Below are 13,092 nucleotides of genomic sequence, written 5' to 3'. Positions count from 1 at the left end.
TTTGTTTTGTGGGCTGTTTTTTTTGCTCTATTATTTGTTTAAACATGCTTCATCCACAGAAGAACCAGAGAACCATAGGAAATCATCACATGGTGTCACGTGACAGATCTAATTAATACAATGCAGGGAGTTCCTTTCTTTGTTTTTACTGAATACGAAAAACTAATCAAATCACCTTTTTCCCCCATAGTTTTTCTTTTCCATACAGCAAGCTTTGTATATACAACATTGTTCCTGCTTCCAACAACAACACAAGTGTAAAATGAAGCCAAGCACCGTTTTCAATGACATTTCTGAATTCATTACAGCCTTTTATTTATTTTGGGCCTTCAAAGGGATTATCGTCATCGCATCTTCAAAAAACAGAACTTGGTGCCAACGCTGTCAAGTTTGGGTAAACTGCTTTAAAGGTTAAGGACATAACTACTCATCAGCTGTCAGTGGTGCTGGGATCCCACTGTGCCCATGGGATGTCCACGCAGAACACGTTCTGATTACAGCAAAACATGGATCTGAGAATGCAGTTACACACACATAGAGAAGATCCACAGGGTCATATCACAGAACCACAGCACGGCCTGGGTTGAAAAGGACCACAATGATCATCCTGTTCCAACCCCTCTGCTCTGGGCAGGGTTGCCAATCACCACACCAGGCTGCCCAGAGCCACATCCAGCCTGGCCTTGAATGCCTGCAGGGATGGGGCATCCACACAACAGTCACCTGTGCGTGTCTTACAAAGAACACTTAAAAATGACCTCTGTGGAAAAACAATGCATGGACGCTAGGATGGGAAAGGCACTGGTTGGGAAAGGAGACGTGCAAACAGTATAAACACAAAGCGTGCTCCAAAAGGCTGGATTCTCATAACCTTAATTTACAAGAGAGGAGCTGCTTGCTGCCAAGCCAGTTCCAGTCCTTATTCCTAACCAGTGAGTCACAGAACGCGCTGCTTCACCTGATCCTTCACTTCTTCCATACATCAGCGTTCTTCAAGTGACATTTGGAGAGATTTCACACACCAAATCCATTCCAGGAAAGTCTAACTCTTCATACCACAGAAAATAAGGGCTTCACACTGATTACACTCTAGTGCACATTGGGACTTCATGCTCAGCTCTGCATTAAGTTGAGCTCTGAAACGCTCCAGTTTGGCACTTTGCAGCACTATGCACGCAGCTCTTCACTATTCAGTTTGAACATACAAGTCATACAAGGATGCAGCACAACCTACTAGATTCGACTCTTTGAAAGTGCAGACAACAGCAGGACAAGGGGAAATGGCTTTAAGGTGAAGGAGGGAAGATTTAGGTTGGATACCAGGGGGAAGTTCTTTACTGTGAAAGTGGTGAGGTGCTGGAACAGCTGCCCAGAGAGGCTGTGGATGCCCCATCCATCCCTGGAGGTGCTCAGGACCAGGTTGGATGGGGCTCTGGGCAGCCTGGACTAGTATTAAATGCAGAGGTTGGTGGCTCTGCCTGCAGCAGGAGTTTGGAGCTTTGTGATCCTTGAGGTCCCTCCCAACTCAAGCCATTCTATGATTCTATCATAACTCTTTCTACTACAAATGTTTCCAGAGCACCCCAAAATCCTACCGCAGCATCTCCCACCACCACAAGACACACATCTGGGTTTCAGCCCTCAGCAACCAGAACACAGAGGCAGCCTGGAGAACACATCCTGAGAGCCCAGCAGCCCCAAGGCCTCCCAGCCCGGCCCATGACAGGCCGAGCTCCGCTGAGTTGTTTATTTTCAGGCACGATATTTTTCCATCCCGATTTAAAATAACCGCTCCCAAGCACGTGTCAAAATCCTTTTCAGGTTAAGTCAGACCTTTTTCTTTTCTTTTTTTTTTTTCCCCTTCCTCCTTTTAAAAGAACTTCAAAGCCAAAAGGCTGCGCGGCACTTCCAGTAATACGCTCATCTCTCAACTTCTTCGAGACCTTTGAAGTCTGTTGATGAAACTGGATGTAAAGTCTGAGATGGGAGAGCGGGACGTGGGCTCTGGGGGGAGGAGAGGGCAGGCAGCGGTGAGCACAGAGCTCACAGCAATGGAGGAGAGAAGAATTCGGAGCTGGGAGGTTCCTCGCTCACTCTGCGCATGAATTTAATTGATTTAAAGGTCTGAAAAGTTCAGGGCTTGTCTCTATTTTCTTTTTAATTCAGCTCAGCTATGTTAATAGGAAAGGGAAAATAAGACAGGGAAAGGTGGGCTGCTGCCATTCTTAAGCTTCCAGTGCACAGTTTTAGTAGAAAAAAATTTACTATCCCCTCTTATTTTTGTATTGAAACACAGCACAGCGCTGTGAGGCCTTGAGATAGGGCACTGCTCTGCTGTGGGCTGGCAGCTCCTTGCCCTCCCTGGGCCCTTATTTCCTAAAGGCAGCATGCAAGAGACAACACGTGTGTGACATTACCAGCACTCACCCACTCTGAGACCCCTTCAAATCAAGGCAGGGCTGTGCCTGCACACATACCACCTCTATTCACAACCAAGAGCTGGACTTCACGTATGTAAGCAAGCTGTTGATTTGTCTGGCTTTTCAACAGCCCTTTACCCATACCTGCATCACAGGAACACGAGAAACGAACAGACTTTTTTCTCTACCTGCCACGCTGCTTTATTTGTTGGAGTCTTTCCATTCAGCAAATCCATAAAGGGACCCTTGGAAATTCAGACATCAAGCCAAAAATAAAGAGGGGGGGGATGAATCCAAAGCAACCCAAGTTTCAACTCGCTTCATAGAATATCCCATGCATTTTAATTCCACGTAAACACTAAATACGCATAAATAGCTGAGCACAGACACTGTAATGATTTGCGTTCCCAAGCCGGCTGCAGGATCAGCCCTGACCAGGACACTGTTTAAAACACAACCTGGTGCTTAAGGACCTTTTTTTTTCTTCCTCTCTAGAAAAGTGCAAACACATCCAAGAACCCTTCCACTCGTCAGCTGTAAGCAGGCAATTTATGGATCTTGAGAGCAAAATATGGATACCGGAGAGTTCACTGAGGCAAGCCAGCAAACTGCTTTCATTTCCTGGATCACCTTCCTGCAACTCCAGCTTGCTCCACTAAATCAAGGCAAATCTGTGCACGGACACACTGAGTTTAAACCTGACTGCCAGGACAGCTTACGGAGCCTAATAAACCAGGTTTAAACAGACTTAAGTATATCTGTGCAGATTTACAGACGTTGGTGCACAAATCCATGTCGTTTAGGCACTGTGACCGTGTCGGGGTGGGATCTGAATGGAGGTGAGGATGCTCACTGCCACGTCCCTTCCACAAAGCACCTCCCCTCTCAAGGGCACCTGAGGGGAACGTCCTGCTGCTCCCTACACCGAGATGTGCTGGAGTTGCTTCCCAGTCCATTGGGTGAGCACACGAGAGCCCACCAGCCTTATAGGGGAAAGAGGAGGACAAATATTGCAGGATTATCAGCACAGCAGCTATTCAGCCTGCATTTTCCCTGCAGAGCGTGTTGGCTCTCGCCCAAAGCCAAACGAAGCCTAGTTTCTAACCTACATTTCCAGCCAGGTAAATTAGTTCAGGCTTCCAGAACCTCCAAACCAGTTCAGCAGATTCCCCTTTGCAAATGACAGGAGCCGTGCTGCTGACACATCCCATACACTCAGACCAGGGCTCAGAAGCCCTCGAGTGCTTTGAGTTTTGTCCCACACCGTAGCCACAGCATTTCACATGGTCACCTCAACGTGGAGACGCTGCAGCAGAGGTACAAACCTGTTCTCAAAAGGTCTGATTCACACGCCAGGCTCTGTGCATAAACTTTGGAAGTGTTTACAAGCCAGCCTTCATTTTTACTACTGCAGCTACAGGCAAACAAACTATTCCAGATCCTGCTGCACCAAGGAGAAGAGGTGAAGGCTTCCTGGCTGCTCTCATGCTCGCCACAAGCCCTGCAGCAAGCTGCTGCACCTCCAAGCTTCAGCAGAGCCATTCATGCAGATCCTCCCCTGTCCATTTCAGCCTCAAGGGATCCCCCCTCACCCCCAACCTACTCTGGCCCCAAGGGATCCCTCCCCCACCCCATTTGAGCTCCAATGAACACTCCTCAACCCACATCAGGCACATGGGATCCCCTCCCAGTCCCAGTGGATTCCACTTCAACCCCAATGCACACCCCCCAGCCTATCTGCTGGGACTCCTGGCTGCCCTCCTGCTGCCCCATCACAACTCAGCTCCTCCACCTCTTGCCTTTGACTTAAGCTGGAAGGTTTTTAGAAGCAGAACCCTCTTTTGCTCTGTTTTCCCATTAATCCCACCCCATTGCAAACCACCAGGACGTCCAGGTGATGCAGCAATACAAACATACAACAAGCACTAGAAGCTGCTTGTTTGCATCTGCCAACAATTCAAGTATGTACGTAGAAGCGGTGGCCACATGCTGCTGGGTATATCACACACTACATCGGCCTTTCAGGAATACCCGGTTAGAATATTTACCTGTTACTCCATGCCATTCGTGCTGAAAATCCCGTCTTTAAAGGAAGAAACCAACTCGAAAACCTATTTTGTTTTAATTCCTCCTCTTTGATCAAAGAGATAAGAGCCATGCTTCAAAGAAACACAGTCAACCAGGCAAAACAAGAATAACTTGTAATATAAATAGTTTCCTTAAACAAAATATACTGTTTTTCAGCTGGCAAACTATTTATGCAAGGGACAGAGTATTTATAGCAGCAGCGCTCACACCTTCATTTCTGACAATCCCTGCACAAGCTCATGCAAATCACCCCCCTCGGATCAGCAATAGCAACAAGGTGCTGATCTCCAGCAGATCCCTTGGTTGGAAATATGCCTGTATAATTAAAACCTCATCGTCCCAAAAGGCATCAAATATTTGTAAGCAGCCCACCCAAGAGCCGCGTTGAGAGACCACAGGAAAAGTCAACGGAGGGCACATGTTCCCCAACGTGGACTTTTTACAACGTGAGAATGACAGCGATACGAGTCCAATAAAACCCCGAGTGGAAGTCTATGACTAATTTGACGAATTAGTCACGCAATTGTGAGCATGTGTCTTAGCATTATCAGAGGGCAAGGCTCGGGGAAAACATGAGCACTAGAATCGAAGTGAGTAAGATGCAAAGGCCTTTCTGTCTCCCCAGCCTCCTGCTCCCCCCCCCCTCCTTCCCGGGATGCCTGTTTGTTTTGGAAGCGGGCATTTGAGCTGCCATATTGTTTGGCAACATCTTCCAAACAGCAGATACCCATCTTGAGCAAATAAGTTGAGATTTCACATTTCATCATGCCCCGTCGGCCGGGAGCCAGGTAGGGTGCTGCCAGAGTTACTACTGTTTATTATCTACCATTGAGAGCAGTTTGTCCCCTCAAGTGGCAACTTGAACTTTAATCAGTTTCATAAAACAGAGCTGAAGGGCTTCGCCTCTTCCTGGGCTGCCCAACACATGCGTGGCTTTAACTCTCCCTTTTGTGGCTTTACAATGCTTCTCTGTGCAAGAGGCCTGCCTATACAGCTATCTACGCACCACTGCACAGTTCCATACCAAGACACACTTTTTACTTGCACTTATACAAAAGCAAGCTGACCTTTAGAGCGTGTATGTAGTCACCGAGGCAAAAGAGCAAAGCCTCTGACCTGCAGTGGGAAGTCAACAGAGCATCTTTCTTCTTTATCTGCCTGGAGAAGGGTGGGTGCCCCATCCCTGGAGGTGCACAAGGCCATGGATGGGCCCCAAGCAGCCCAAGCTGGTGGAGGCACCCAGCTCACGGTGGGGGCTGTAAGGTCCCTTCCAACCCAAGCCATGCTATGATTCTGTCACCTCACAACTGGACAAGCCAGGTGCATCACTCTTCCATTCACATATAACATCCATATACACACACACGCGAATCTACACGCACAACTACATCCTGCCAGCCCACCATAAACAGGACCATTTTTTAGCCCCAACCAGCAACACAAAGAGCTGAGCCCCGAGCTGGGCTAAAGACCATTCAGGCACCACCCAAAGCAGCCCAAATTTCCAGTGACAATCCACTTTGCTGTGTCACTCTTTTATTCTTTCTGGCCGTGCCGTATCTGGGAAGCACAAACCCAATCCCTACAGCCGGCTAATCCAACTTCCAATGGCAGAAAGCAGAACCCAAGGGGGGAGTCGCACCACCTTTTTCTGCCTCCAAACCGCGCTCTACCGGCTGCACAACCGCAGGAGCATCGCACGGGGCCGTGACCCACTTCTCAGTGCCCAAAGGTCAAAGCACACCTCGGAAACAGAGGGATTTCGGCACATCTAACAGCCGACATCGGAAGGAAGGAAGCAGCTTTTCCGCAACAGATTTTCTACCACTAAATGTCACATGCCAGTGGGCAGCACCCCCCTCCTCCTTCCCCCCCCCCCCCCCCAGCGCCTCTCGCACCGGTGCTGCGGGGTCACTCACTGCACGAGAGCGAGGACCCAAAACTTAAGGCACGCCACGTCTCTCCCCCACAAGCAGCGCCATTTCTCACCCGCAGAACCCTAAAACCCATCGGAAACCCCACGGCTTCTTTTCCAACCCTTCCAACTGTCAGTGCCCAACTTGCAGCTGGAGGTGGGTCACCGGGGGGGGGGTACAGCGTGCAAACAAAGAGCTGTCACACTGTCACCGCCGCCCCGTCACCATGTCACCAGCGCCGTGTCACCGTGCCACCAGCCCCGGGGGCCGCAGGCCCCACACTCCGCCTTCAGCCATCTTCCCCAGGCTACCGAGGGGCTGCGCAGATGAGGCAGGGGGGGGTTGGGGGGGGATGTAGTGGAGGATAGGGAAGAGGGCGAGCGTTGTTTTTCCCCACTTTATTCCATCCACTTTCCACATTTCGCTATTATTTTAAACAAGGGCACAAGGAGAAGGGATGGGGGTGTTCGGGCCCGCAGCGCTCGCCCCGCGGATCCCCCCCCCCCCCCTTTTCACCCTCCCTCCCCCCGAGGAGGGGTCGCGGTGCGCACACGGAGGGGCACAGCGCTCCGCCCGCCGCCATGGCAGCCCCGGGCCGCCCCGTGCCCGCCCCCGCCGTGACAGCTGCGCCTCCCCGCGGGCCTGGGGCTGCCCCCGGGGCCCGACACACCCCCACCTCCCGCCTTCCCTCCTCCCCGTTCCCCCCGTGCGCTCACCCACCTGCCGCCGCCCGGCTGACAGCCGCTCCGCTCCGTTCCCCCCCCCCCCCGGCTCCGCGGGCTCAGGGCCGCCGCGTTCAAACGGGCGACAGCGACTCCCCCGGCCGGAGGCGGGCGGCGGGGCGGCCCGGGGGGAGACCGCCGAGAGCGATGAGCGATGAGAGGAGGAGAAGGAGAAGGCGGCGGGCGCTGCTGGGGCCCCGGTTCCCGCTGCGGGGCTCCCGGGCACCCGGGGCCCCCTGCCTAAGCGGCGCGGCGCGGCTGCGGGGCTCCGGCTCTGCTCGCCGCGATCCCTCCCGGCGGGACGGGGCGGAGCCGGGGACGGAGGACGAGGGGGCGGTGTCGGAGGAGGCCTAACACCAACCCTCCTCCTCCTCCTCCTCCTCTCAGCCGCCATCTTCCCTCCCCCCCCTCACCCCTTACTCCTCCCTCTCCGCCGCCTTCCGCTGCAGCGCGGCGGAGCTCGGGCTGTGGGGCAGCGGAGGGGCCGGGCGGGCCGCCGGCCGCCATCACCCCCCCCCACCCCCCTCGGCGCGCGGCCGCAGCGGCGGGAGGGGGAGGGAAGGGGGCGGCGGGCGCCATCTTGGCAGCGGGGGGGGGGCGGGCCTGGCGCCGCAGGGGGGGCCGTGCCGGAGCTGTGGGCAGCGCGGCCCTGCCGTCACCTCAGCGCCGAGTGACACGAGGGTGCTGCCGTGGGGACCCGGCAATGAACAGGGCTCGGCAGAACCGTTCTCCGCCTTCCCACCCGCAGCGAGGCCTCGCGGAGGGACGGGGTTGTCGCCCACCAGGTTTAGTTTCCCCAACGTTGCGCTCATAGAGTCAAGCAGGTTGGTAATGACCTCCCTCAGTGCCACACCGCTGTGCTTCTTGAACGCCTCCATGGACGATGACCCCAACCACCCCCACTGCAGCACTGCTCTTCTGGAGAAGAAATTGTTCGTAATGTCCAACCTGAGCCTCTCCTGGTGCAACTTGAGGCCGTCACTTCTCATCCTATCGGTGTTATTTAGGAGCAGATTTAGGAGCTGACCCTTCAGGAGCTGTAGGGAGCAATAATGCCTCCCCTGAGCTCCTCTGCTCTGGGCTGACCCATCCCAGCTCCCTCAGTCGCTCCCCATAACACTTGTGCCCCAGACACTCCCCAGGGTCATTAAGGTTGGAACAGACCTCTCAGATCACCACCTCTCCTCTGAGGCACCAAAACCTTTGGCAGTAGCCTCAGATGGGCACCAAAACCAAGGAAGGCAGCGTGTGGAGTGACTGCTGCTTGCTGTCCTCACCCACACGGTCTGCCATTTCCACTGTAAGCTGCTGCCGGTGGAACAGCCTCCCTTGCTCCGTGAACTGCTTTATGGCATCCTGGCTGGATCTCGTTACATTATTCATCGTCTCTGCGGAGCTGTGAAATCCCCAAACACCTTCTGTGTCACGAGGTAAAACAGCTCAATGGGTTGAATGGTTAAAATAAGCCCGAGCTTCAGGTGGCTCATTCTTTTCCGTCGGGGCTCTTTATTCCTCTGGGGTTTGAGAGAGCATTTGTTAACAGCAGAACAAATCAGCCCTGAAAGGCCCAGCCAAACGCATGGGATCGCACATCCACCCACACCATCCAAGTGTTGTCTTCCTTGGAAACCTGCGTCTTTGAGGGGGATCCACGCAGTCACCTCTCTGCTTCCCAAAGAGGAAAGCCCCACAGATATATGTCATAAGTGCCTCCTTATCTCTGGGACAGGCAGGCTGAGCCCGAGTTAACCCTTTGGCAGGTGGAAGGCATGGGGACGGTGATGGTGGGCATGTAACTTGTTTGCTCTCATTTGGGGATCAAAAAGGCTTCTCTTGGGTTATTATTCCAGCATGGTTTACTGTATTTGTCGATAAAATGGTGTATATTTCGCCCATCTTCTGCTAGGCAAACTGTTGATTAACTTATATATATATACATGTTCATCTAAAAAGGATTTCAGGCTCGTGTACGTGAACAAAAGCACTGAAACAAGTGAGAAAGCAGCAGAGAAACAACGCAAAGGAGAGCGGTGACCTGCAATCATACACCCAGAACAAATCCCCTGCTGCAGAACTCGCGCTGTCTGCGAGGCAACCAAGGAACACTTCTGATTCTCCTTGCATACTTAGTAGGGGCTGCGGCAACACTCCGCGCCGCTGCATGCTGCTGCATGACCCTTTGTTGCAACACATCTAGGTGGAAGTGCTAAGAGATTCCTTCTGGTCCTGCTCCCTTTGTGACAGCCAGCCAGGGAGGAAGCTGAGTCCCCGAGTTGTGTGAGCTGCCAGCTCTGCACTGCCTCTGCAGGCTGTGCCCACTTTGCCTTTGACTCAGGCAGAAAATGCCAAGTCGTCGGGCTCGATGTTCGGATATTCCCCTCCACGAGTCCCTCACACAGCTCTGAGCTAATCTAAGGCAGGAGGAGCATCTTAAGTTTTCGGTGCTATTAACACCGAGAAGTAAAAAGCCATTTTTTTATTACTTTAATCTGCAAGTTAATTTTTAAATGGAATGCGGGTTACAAACAATGCCGTTTTTAAGTACATTACGGCGCTGTCAGGCTGTGGCAATTGAAATGAATGAGACTTCGAAGCGTATTATGAAAAAGATTAAACGTCTCATTCAAATACACATGGCAAAAAATGAAATCCATCAGTAAAATGAAATAATTATTGTAAAACTGCCTGGAATTAAATCCAACCCCCCCCCCCCCCCGCCGGGTAATTGAGGCTGCGGTGGGTGAGACTTTATCTGAGAGCAGTTTTAATTTCCAGCTGAATGCAAATGACAAATAATTTACTGTTGCCGGATCTTTCTCTCGCGCTGAGCACTTTGTAAAACAAGATGATATGATTATCTTCATTTTACATTTACAAAGCGGTGTTTAAGAGGCTTAAGTGGAGGTCAAGCAACAAGTGAGCAATCGCGGGATCACCAGCCAAAACAGCATGGAGGTTTTTGGGTTGCCCTGGTCCCTGTTGGATGCTGTCACCAACAGCCCAGTTTCCCTTGTCCTATCACCATCCACTCTCTGTGATTCTATTGTAAGAGATTCTCATAAGCCACAAGTAGCCACTGTGTAGTCATTCAGAAGGCAACATTAATAGCATTGAGTCCTTTAAAGACTCTTGGCCATATTCAGCACTGTAATAAGTTATTTCTTTGATGATAGCACTGCATCCACTTGGTGTGAGTATGCTTCCTTAGATTTTTACGTGCCTTCTCAATTTGGGCTTGATTCTGTTCCATGCTGAGCCCTTTGATGAGTGTGGAGCTTTTCACCCTACTTATCCATTAAAAATGTCACCGAGATGTTATAACCAGTCTGACTGAGGGTTAAGAATGCTGGGTGTGGCGGCAGCAGAAGGAACAAATGGCATTAGGATACACGAATGGCATTTGGTGGCGGCATCCGGACGAGCAGGTCATTGCAGTACAGGTGTACCCACAGAGAGGTTGTCCACCTGCGGGCAGCCAGCATGCTCACAGGGATGGCCCCTCCATGGAGTGAAGCAGCATTGCTGGCTCCTTCCAGTGGAGGAATAAGTGAGACCTGAGGATGGACACTTCTTGTCCTCCAGCTCATCCCAATGGGAGGCAAAGCTCTGGCTAGAACTTGGCACTTCTGAGCATAGGAGTGTGAGGATACCATAGGATCACCTGAGTTGGAAGGGATCCTTGAAGGCCATCAAATCCCCTGCATTGAACAGGGATACACACAGCTCCATCAGTGCTCAGAGCCCCATCCAGCCTGACCCTGGATGTCTGCAGGGATGGGGCTTCCACCATAACTCTGAGCCAGTGCATCACTATCTTGACCGTAAAAAACCTTCCTTATATCCAATCTAAATCTCCCCTCGTTGAGTTTGAAACCATTTCCCCTTGTTCTATCAATAACGACTGAAATCAGCTTTAATTTTTCTCCTCTTTTCTGAGTTCTCTGCAGGTGCGCCGCGCTGCTGCTGCCTCAATGCGCCATCATTTCCTGTGTGACAGTCTGTAAGACCACCACAGGGTGTGAAAGTTTCGGGTTTGTCTCAGCAGAAGATGCACTTTGCTCACACAAAACCCCATGCCAAGAGCTGAACACGGTAACACACTGATTTAACCCCTTTTTCCGTCCGTCTTATTTATACAGCATTGCAACCACGCCGTAGCCGAGATGAACGCATGAGCCCACGGAGGTTAACTAGTTGTTGCACATGCAGAAACCTCCTTAGCCCGTAAGGTTGCTGCAGCACCTTGGCCTGGCTGCACACTGCAGGGCTCACAGCACGCTGGGAGGAAATCCTTGCCGGGATGGTTGGAGGCAGTGCCTGCTCCCAGCACCGCTTGGGGAAGCCTTAATGAAAAGCAGCTCATCAGCAGTTACGTAACCTAATGATAATCCGGCTCAGGCCGGGCAATGCTTAAAGCCACAGCGTCTCTCTGCTGTGACCTATTTTATGCTCGATGCAAGGGCAAAAGTATGCAGCGTGTAACTTCGCTGGGTCTCTTAGGTCGAGTCATTGCCTGTCGGTAGGAAAGCCCCTCGCATGCGTTTCTTCTGCTTTCTTGGATGCAAAGCGACCTCTCTGGGTTTGTCGGTGGCTTTTTATGGCATTGGTTCCAGGCACGAGCTCAGCTCAGAGCAAATTGTAAACAATTAGAAGGAAAACACTTAATGTTCCGCAGGAAACTCAGAGCGCTTTTAATTTCAGCTTCAGAAGCTGCGGAGGGGTCTGGGGGTATCTCGCAAAGCACTCCTAACGCTGTGTCGAACCACACAGAAAGCTTTTGTGTTTTTATGAGACCTCAGAGACCAAAAATGTATGCTTCCACATTCCAGGGGCATATTGACATTTGACTTAAGAAATTCATTACGATTGCGCTGGCATAACTGAGACTCACACAAGTGGGCAGCCCCCGCCGTTGTTTTTTACCTCTCGGTCTACAGAAATATCAACAAGAGATTAAAGGCAGAGATGTTGATTCAGATCTCAGCATTTAATCTGACCACAGATGGTGTCAAAGAGGGACAGCCATGCAAAATAGCAACAGATTTTTTCCTAAACAATCGCTTTTTTGTTTAACACACAGCAAGTCTCCCAATTTAAAATGTAGAGGAAATCTCAGTTTCCTACAGTCCTCCTCCGAGAGAGCTTTGAGGCGTTATGAATGGGCTGATTTCTGTTAATGATTAATAACGTGTTTATATATCTCTGCTTAACTAAAGTTATTATTGTAACTATTATTAATTCCTATCTTCTGTAGGGTAAATACGCTGTTCCTCGTGACGCCGGACAAGTTAATGACACAGCTGTTTGCAGAAAGGAGCTTGCAATGTCGTGCTGAGCAGAAGAAATACGGCCTGTTATGTGTAGGTATATTCATTTTAGAAGACACGCCGACACAGAACCTCATTGATTTGGCACCAGTGGTGCCAAGACTCTCTATTTACTGCCATAGGGAATACCAGGCTTTGCAAAAGTCTATCACCAGGCGTAGTACTTAGTGCCAATGGACTCCTGCAGCACACTGTTGCTCAATGAGTCTTTAAAAGCTGATCCTCGGTGCTCGATATTAGGCAGCTTCAAGTCAGAAACTGAATTACTTTGAAAAAGATTTACAAAAGTTCGCATTGCTGCAGATATTGCTTGACGTTTAAAAGGGAATGGTAGTAATAATAATTAATAATAATTATTATAATGTGATTGCATTTGTTGACATTTGGAACGTCTTCCTGCGGAGCCTGTAACCAAAACACGGCTGCATTGTACTCGTGTTTCAGAAACAGAAAGTGGAACTAAGTGCCATTTATTAAAATGGTGTGGCTGGTTATAAGCTCTAAAGGGAAATCAAGTAACCTCATTTCTTTATCTCATCTGAGCAAAAGGCTAAAGCGTGGGGGTGGGGAGAGGCACTTCTTCACTTTCAGTCCTCTCAAGTGTTACTAATCACAGAAG

At 50.8% G+C, this 13,092-nt stretch overlaps 1 protein-coding gene across 1 annotated transcript in view; it reads right to left on the bottom strand.

The window, feature by feature from the left end:
* The window catches only part of NCOA1 (nuclear receptor coactivator 1), a 137,945-nt gene extending 130,669 nt beyond the window's left edge, over window positions 1-7,276 (bottom strand). The window contains exon 1 of the mRNA XM_072331335.1: window positions 7,145-7,276. The gene's annotated coding sequence lies outside the window, so the exon portion shown is untranslated. The remainder of the gene's footprint in view (window positions 1-7,144) is intronic.
* Between the last annotated feature and the right edge of the window lie 5,816 nt (window positions 7,277-13,092).

This window comes from Excalfactoria chinensis, chromosome 3, assembly GCF_039878825.1.
Source record: "Excalfactoria chinensis isolate bCotChi1 chromosome 3, bCotChi1.hap2, whole genome shotgun sequence".
NCBI lineage: Eukaryota > Metazoa > Chordata > Aves > Galliformes > Phasianidae > Excalfactoria > Excalfactoria chinensis.
Note: the sequence above shows the minus strand (reverse complement) of the source record. Positions and strands in the feature narration are given on the sequence as shown.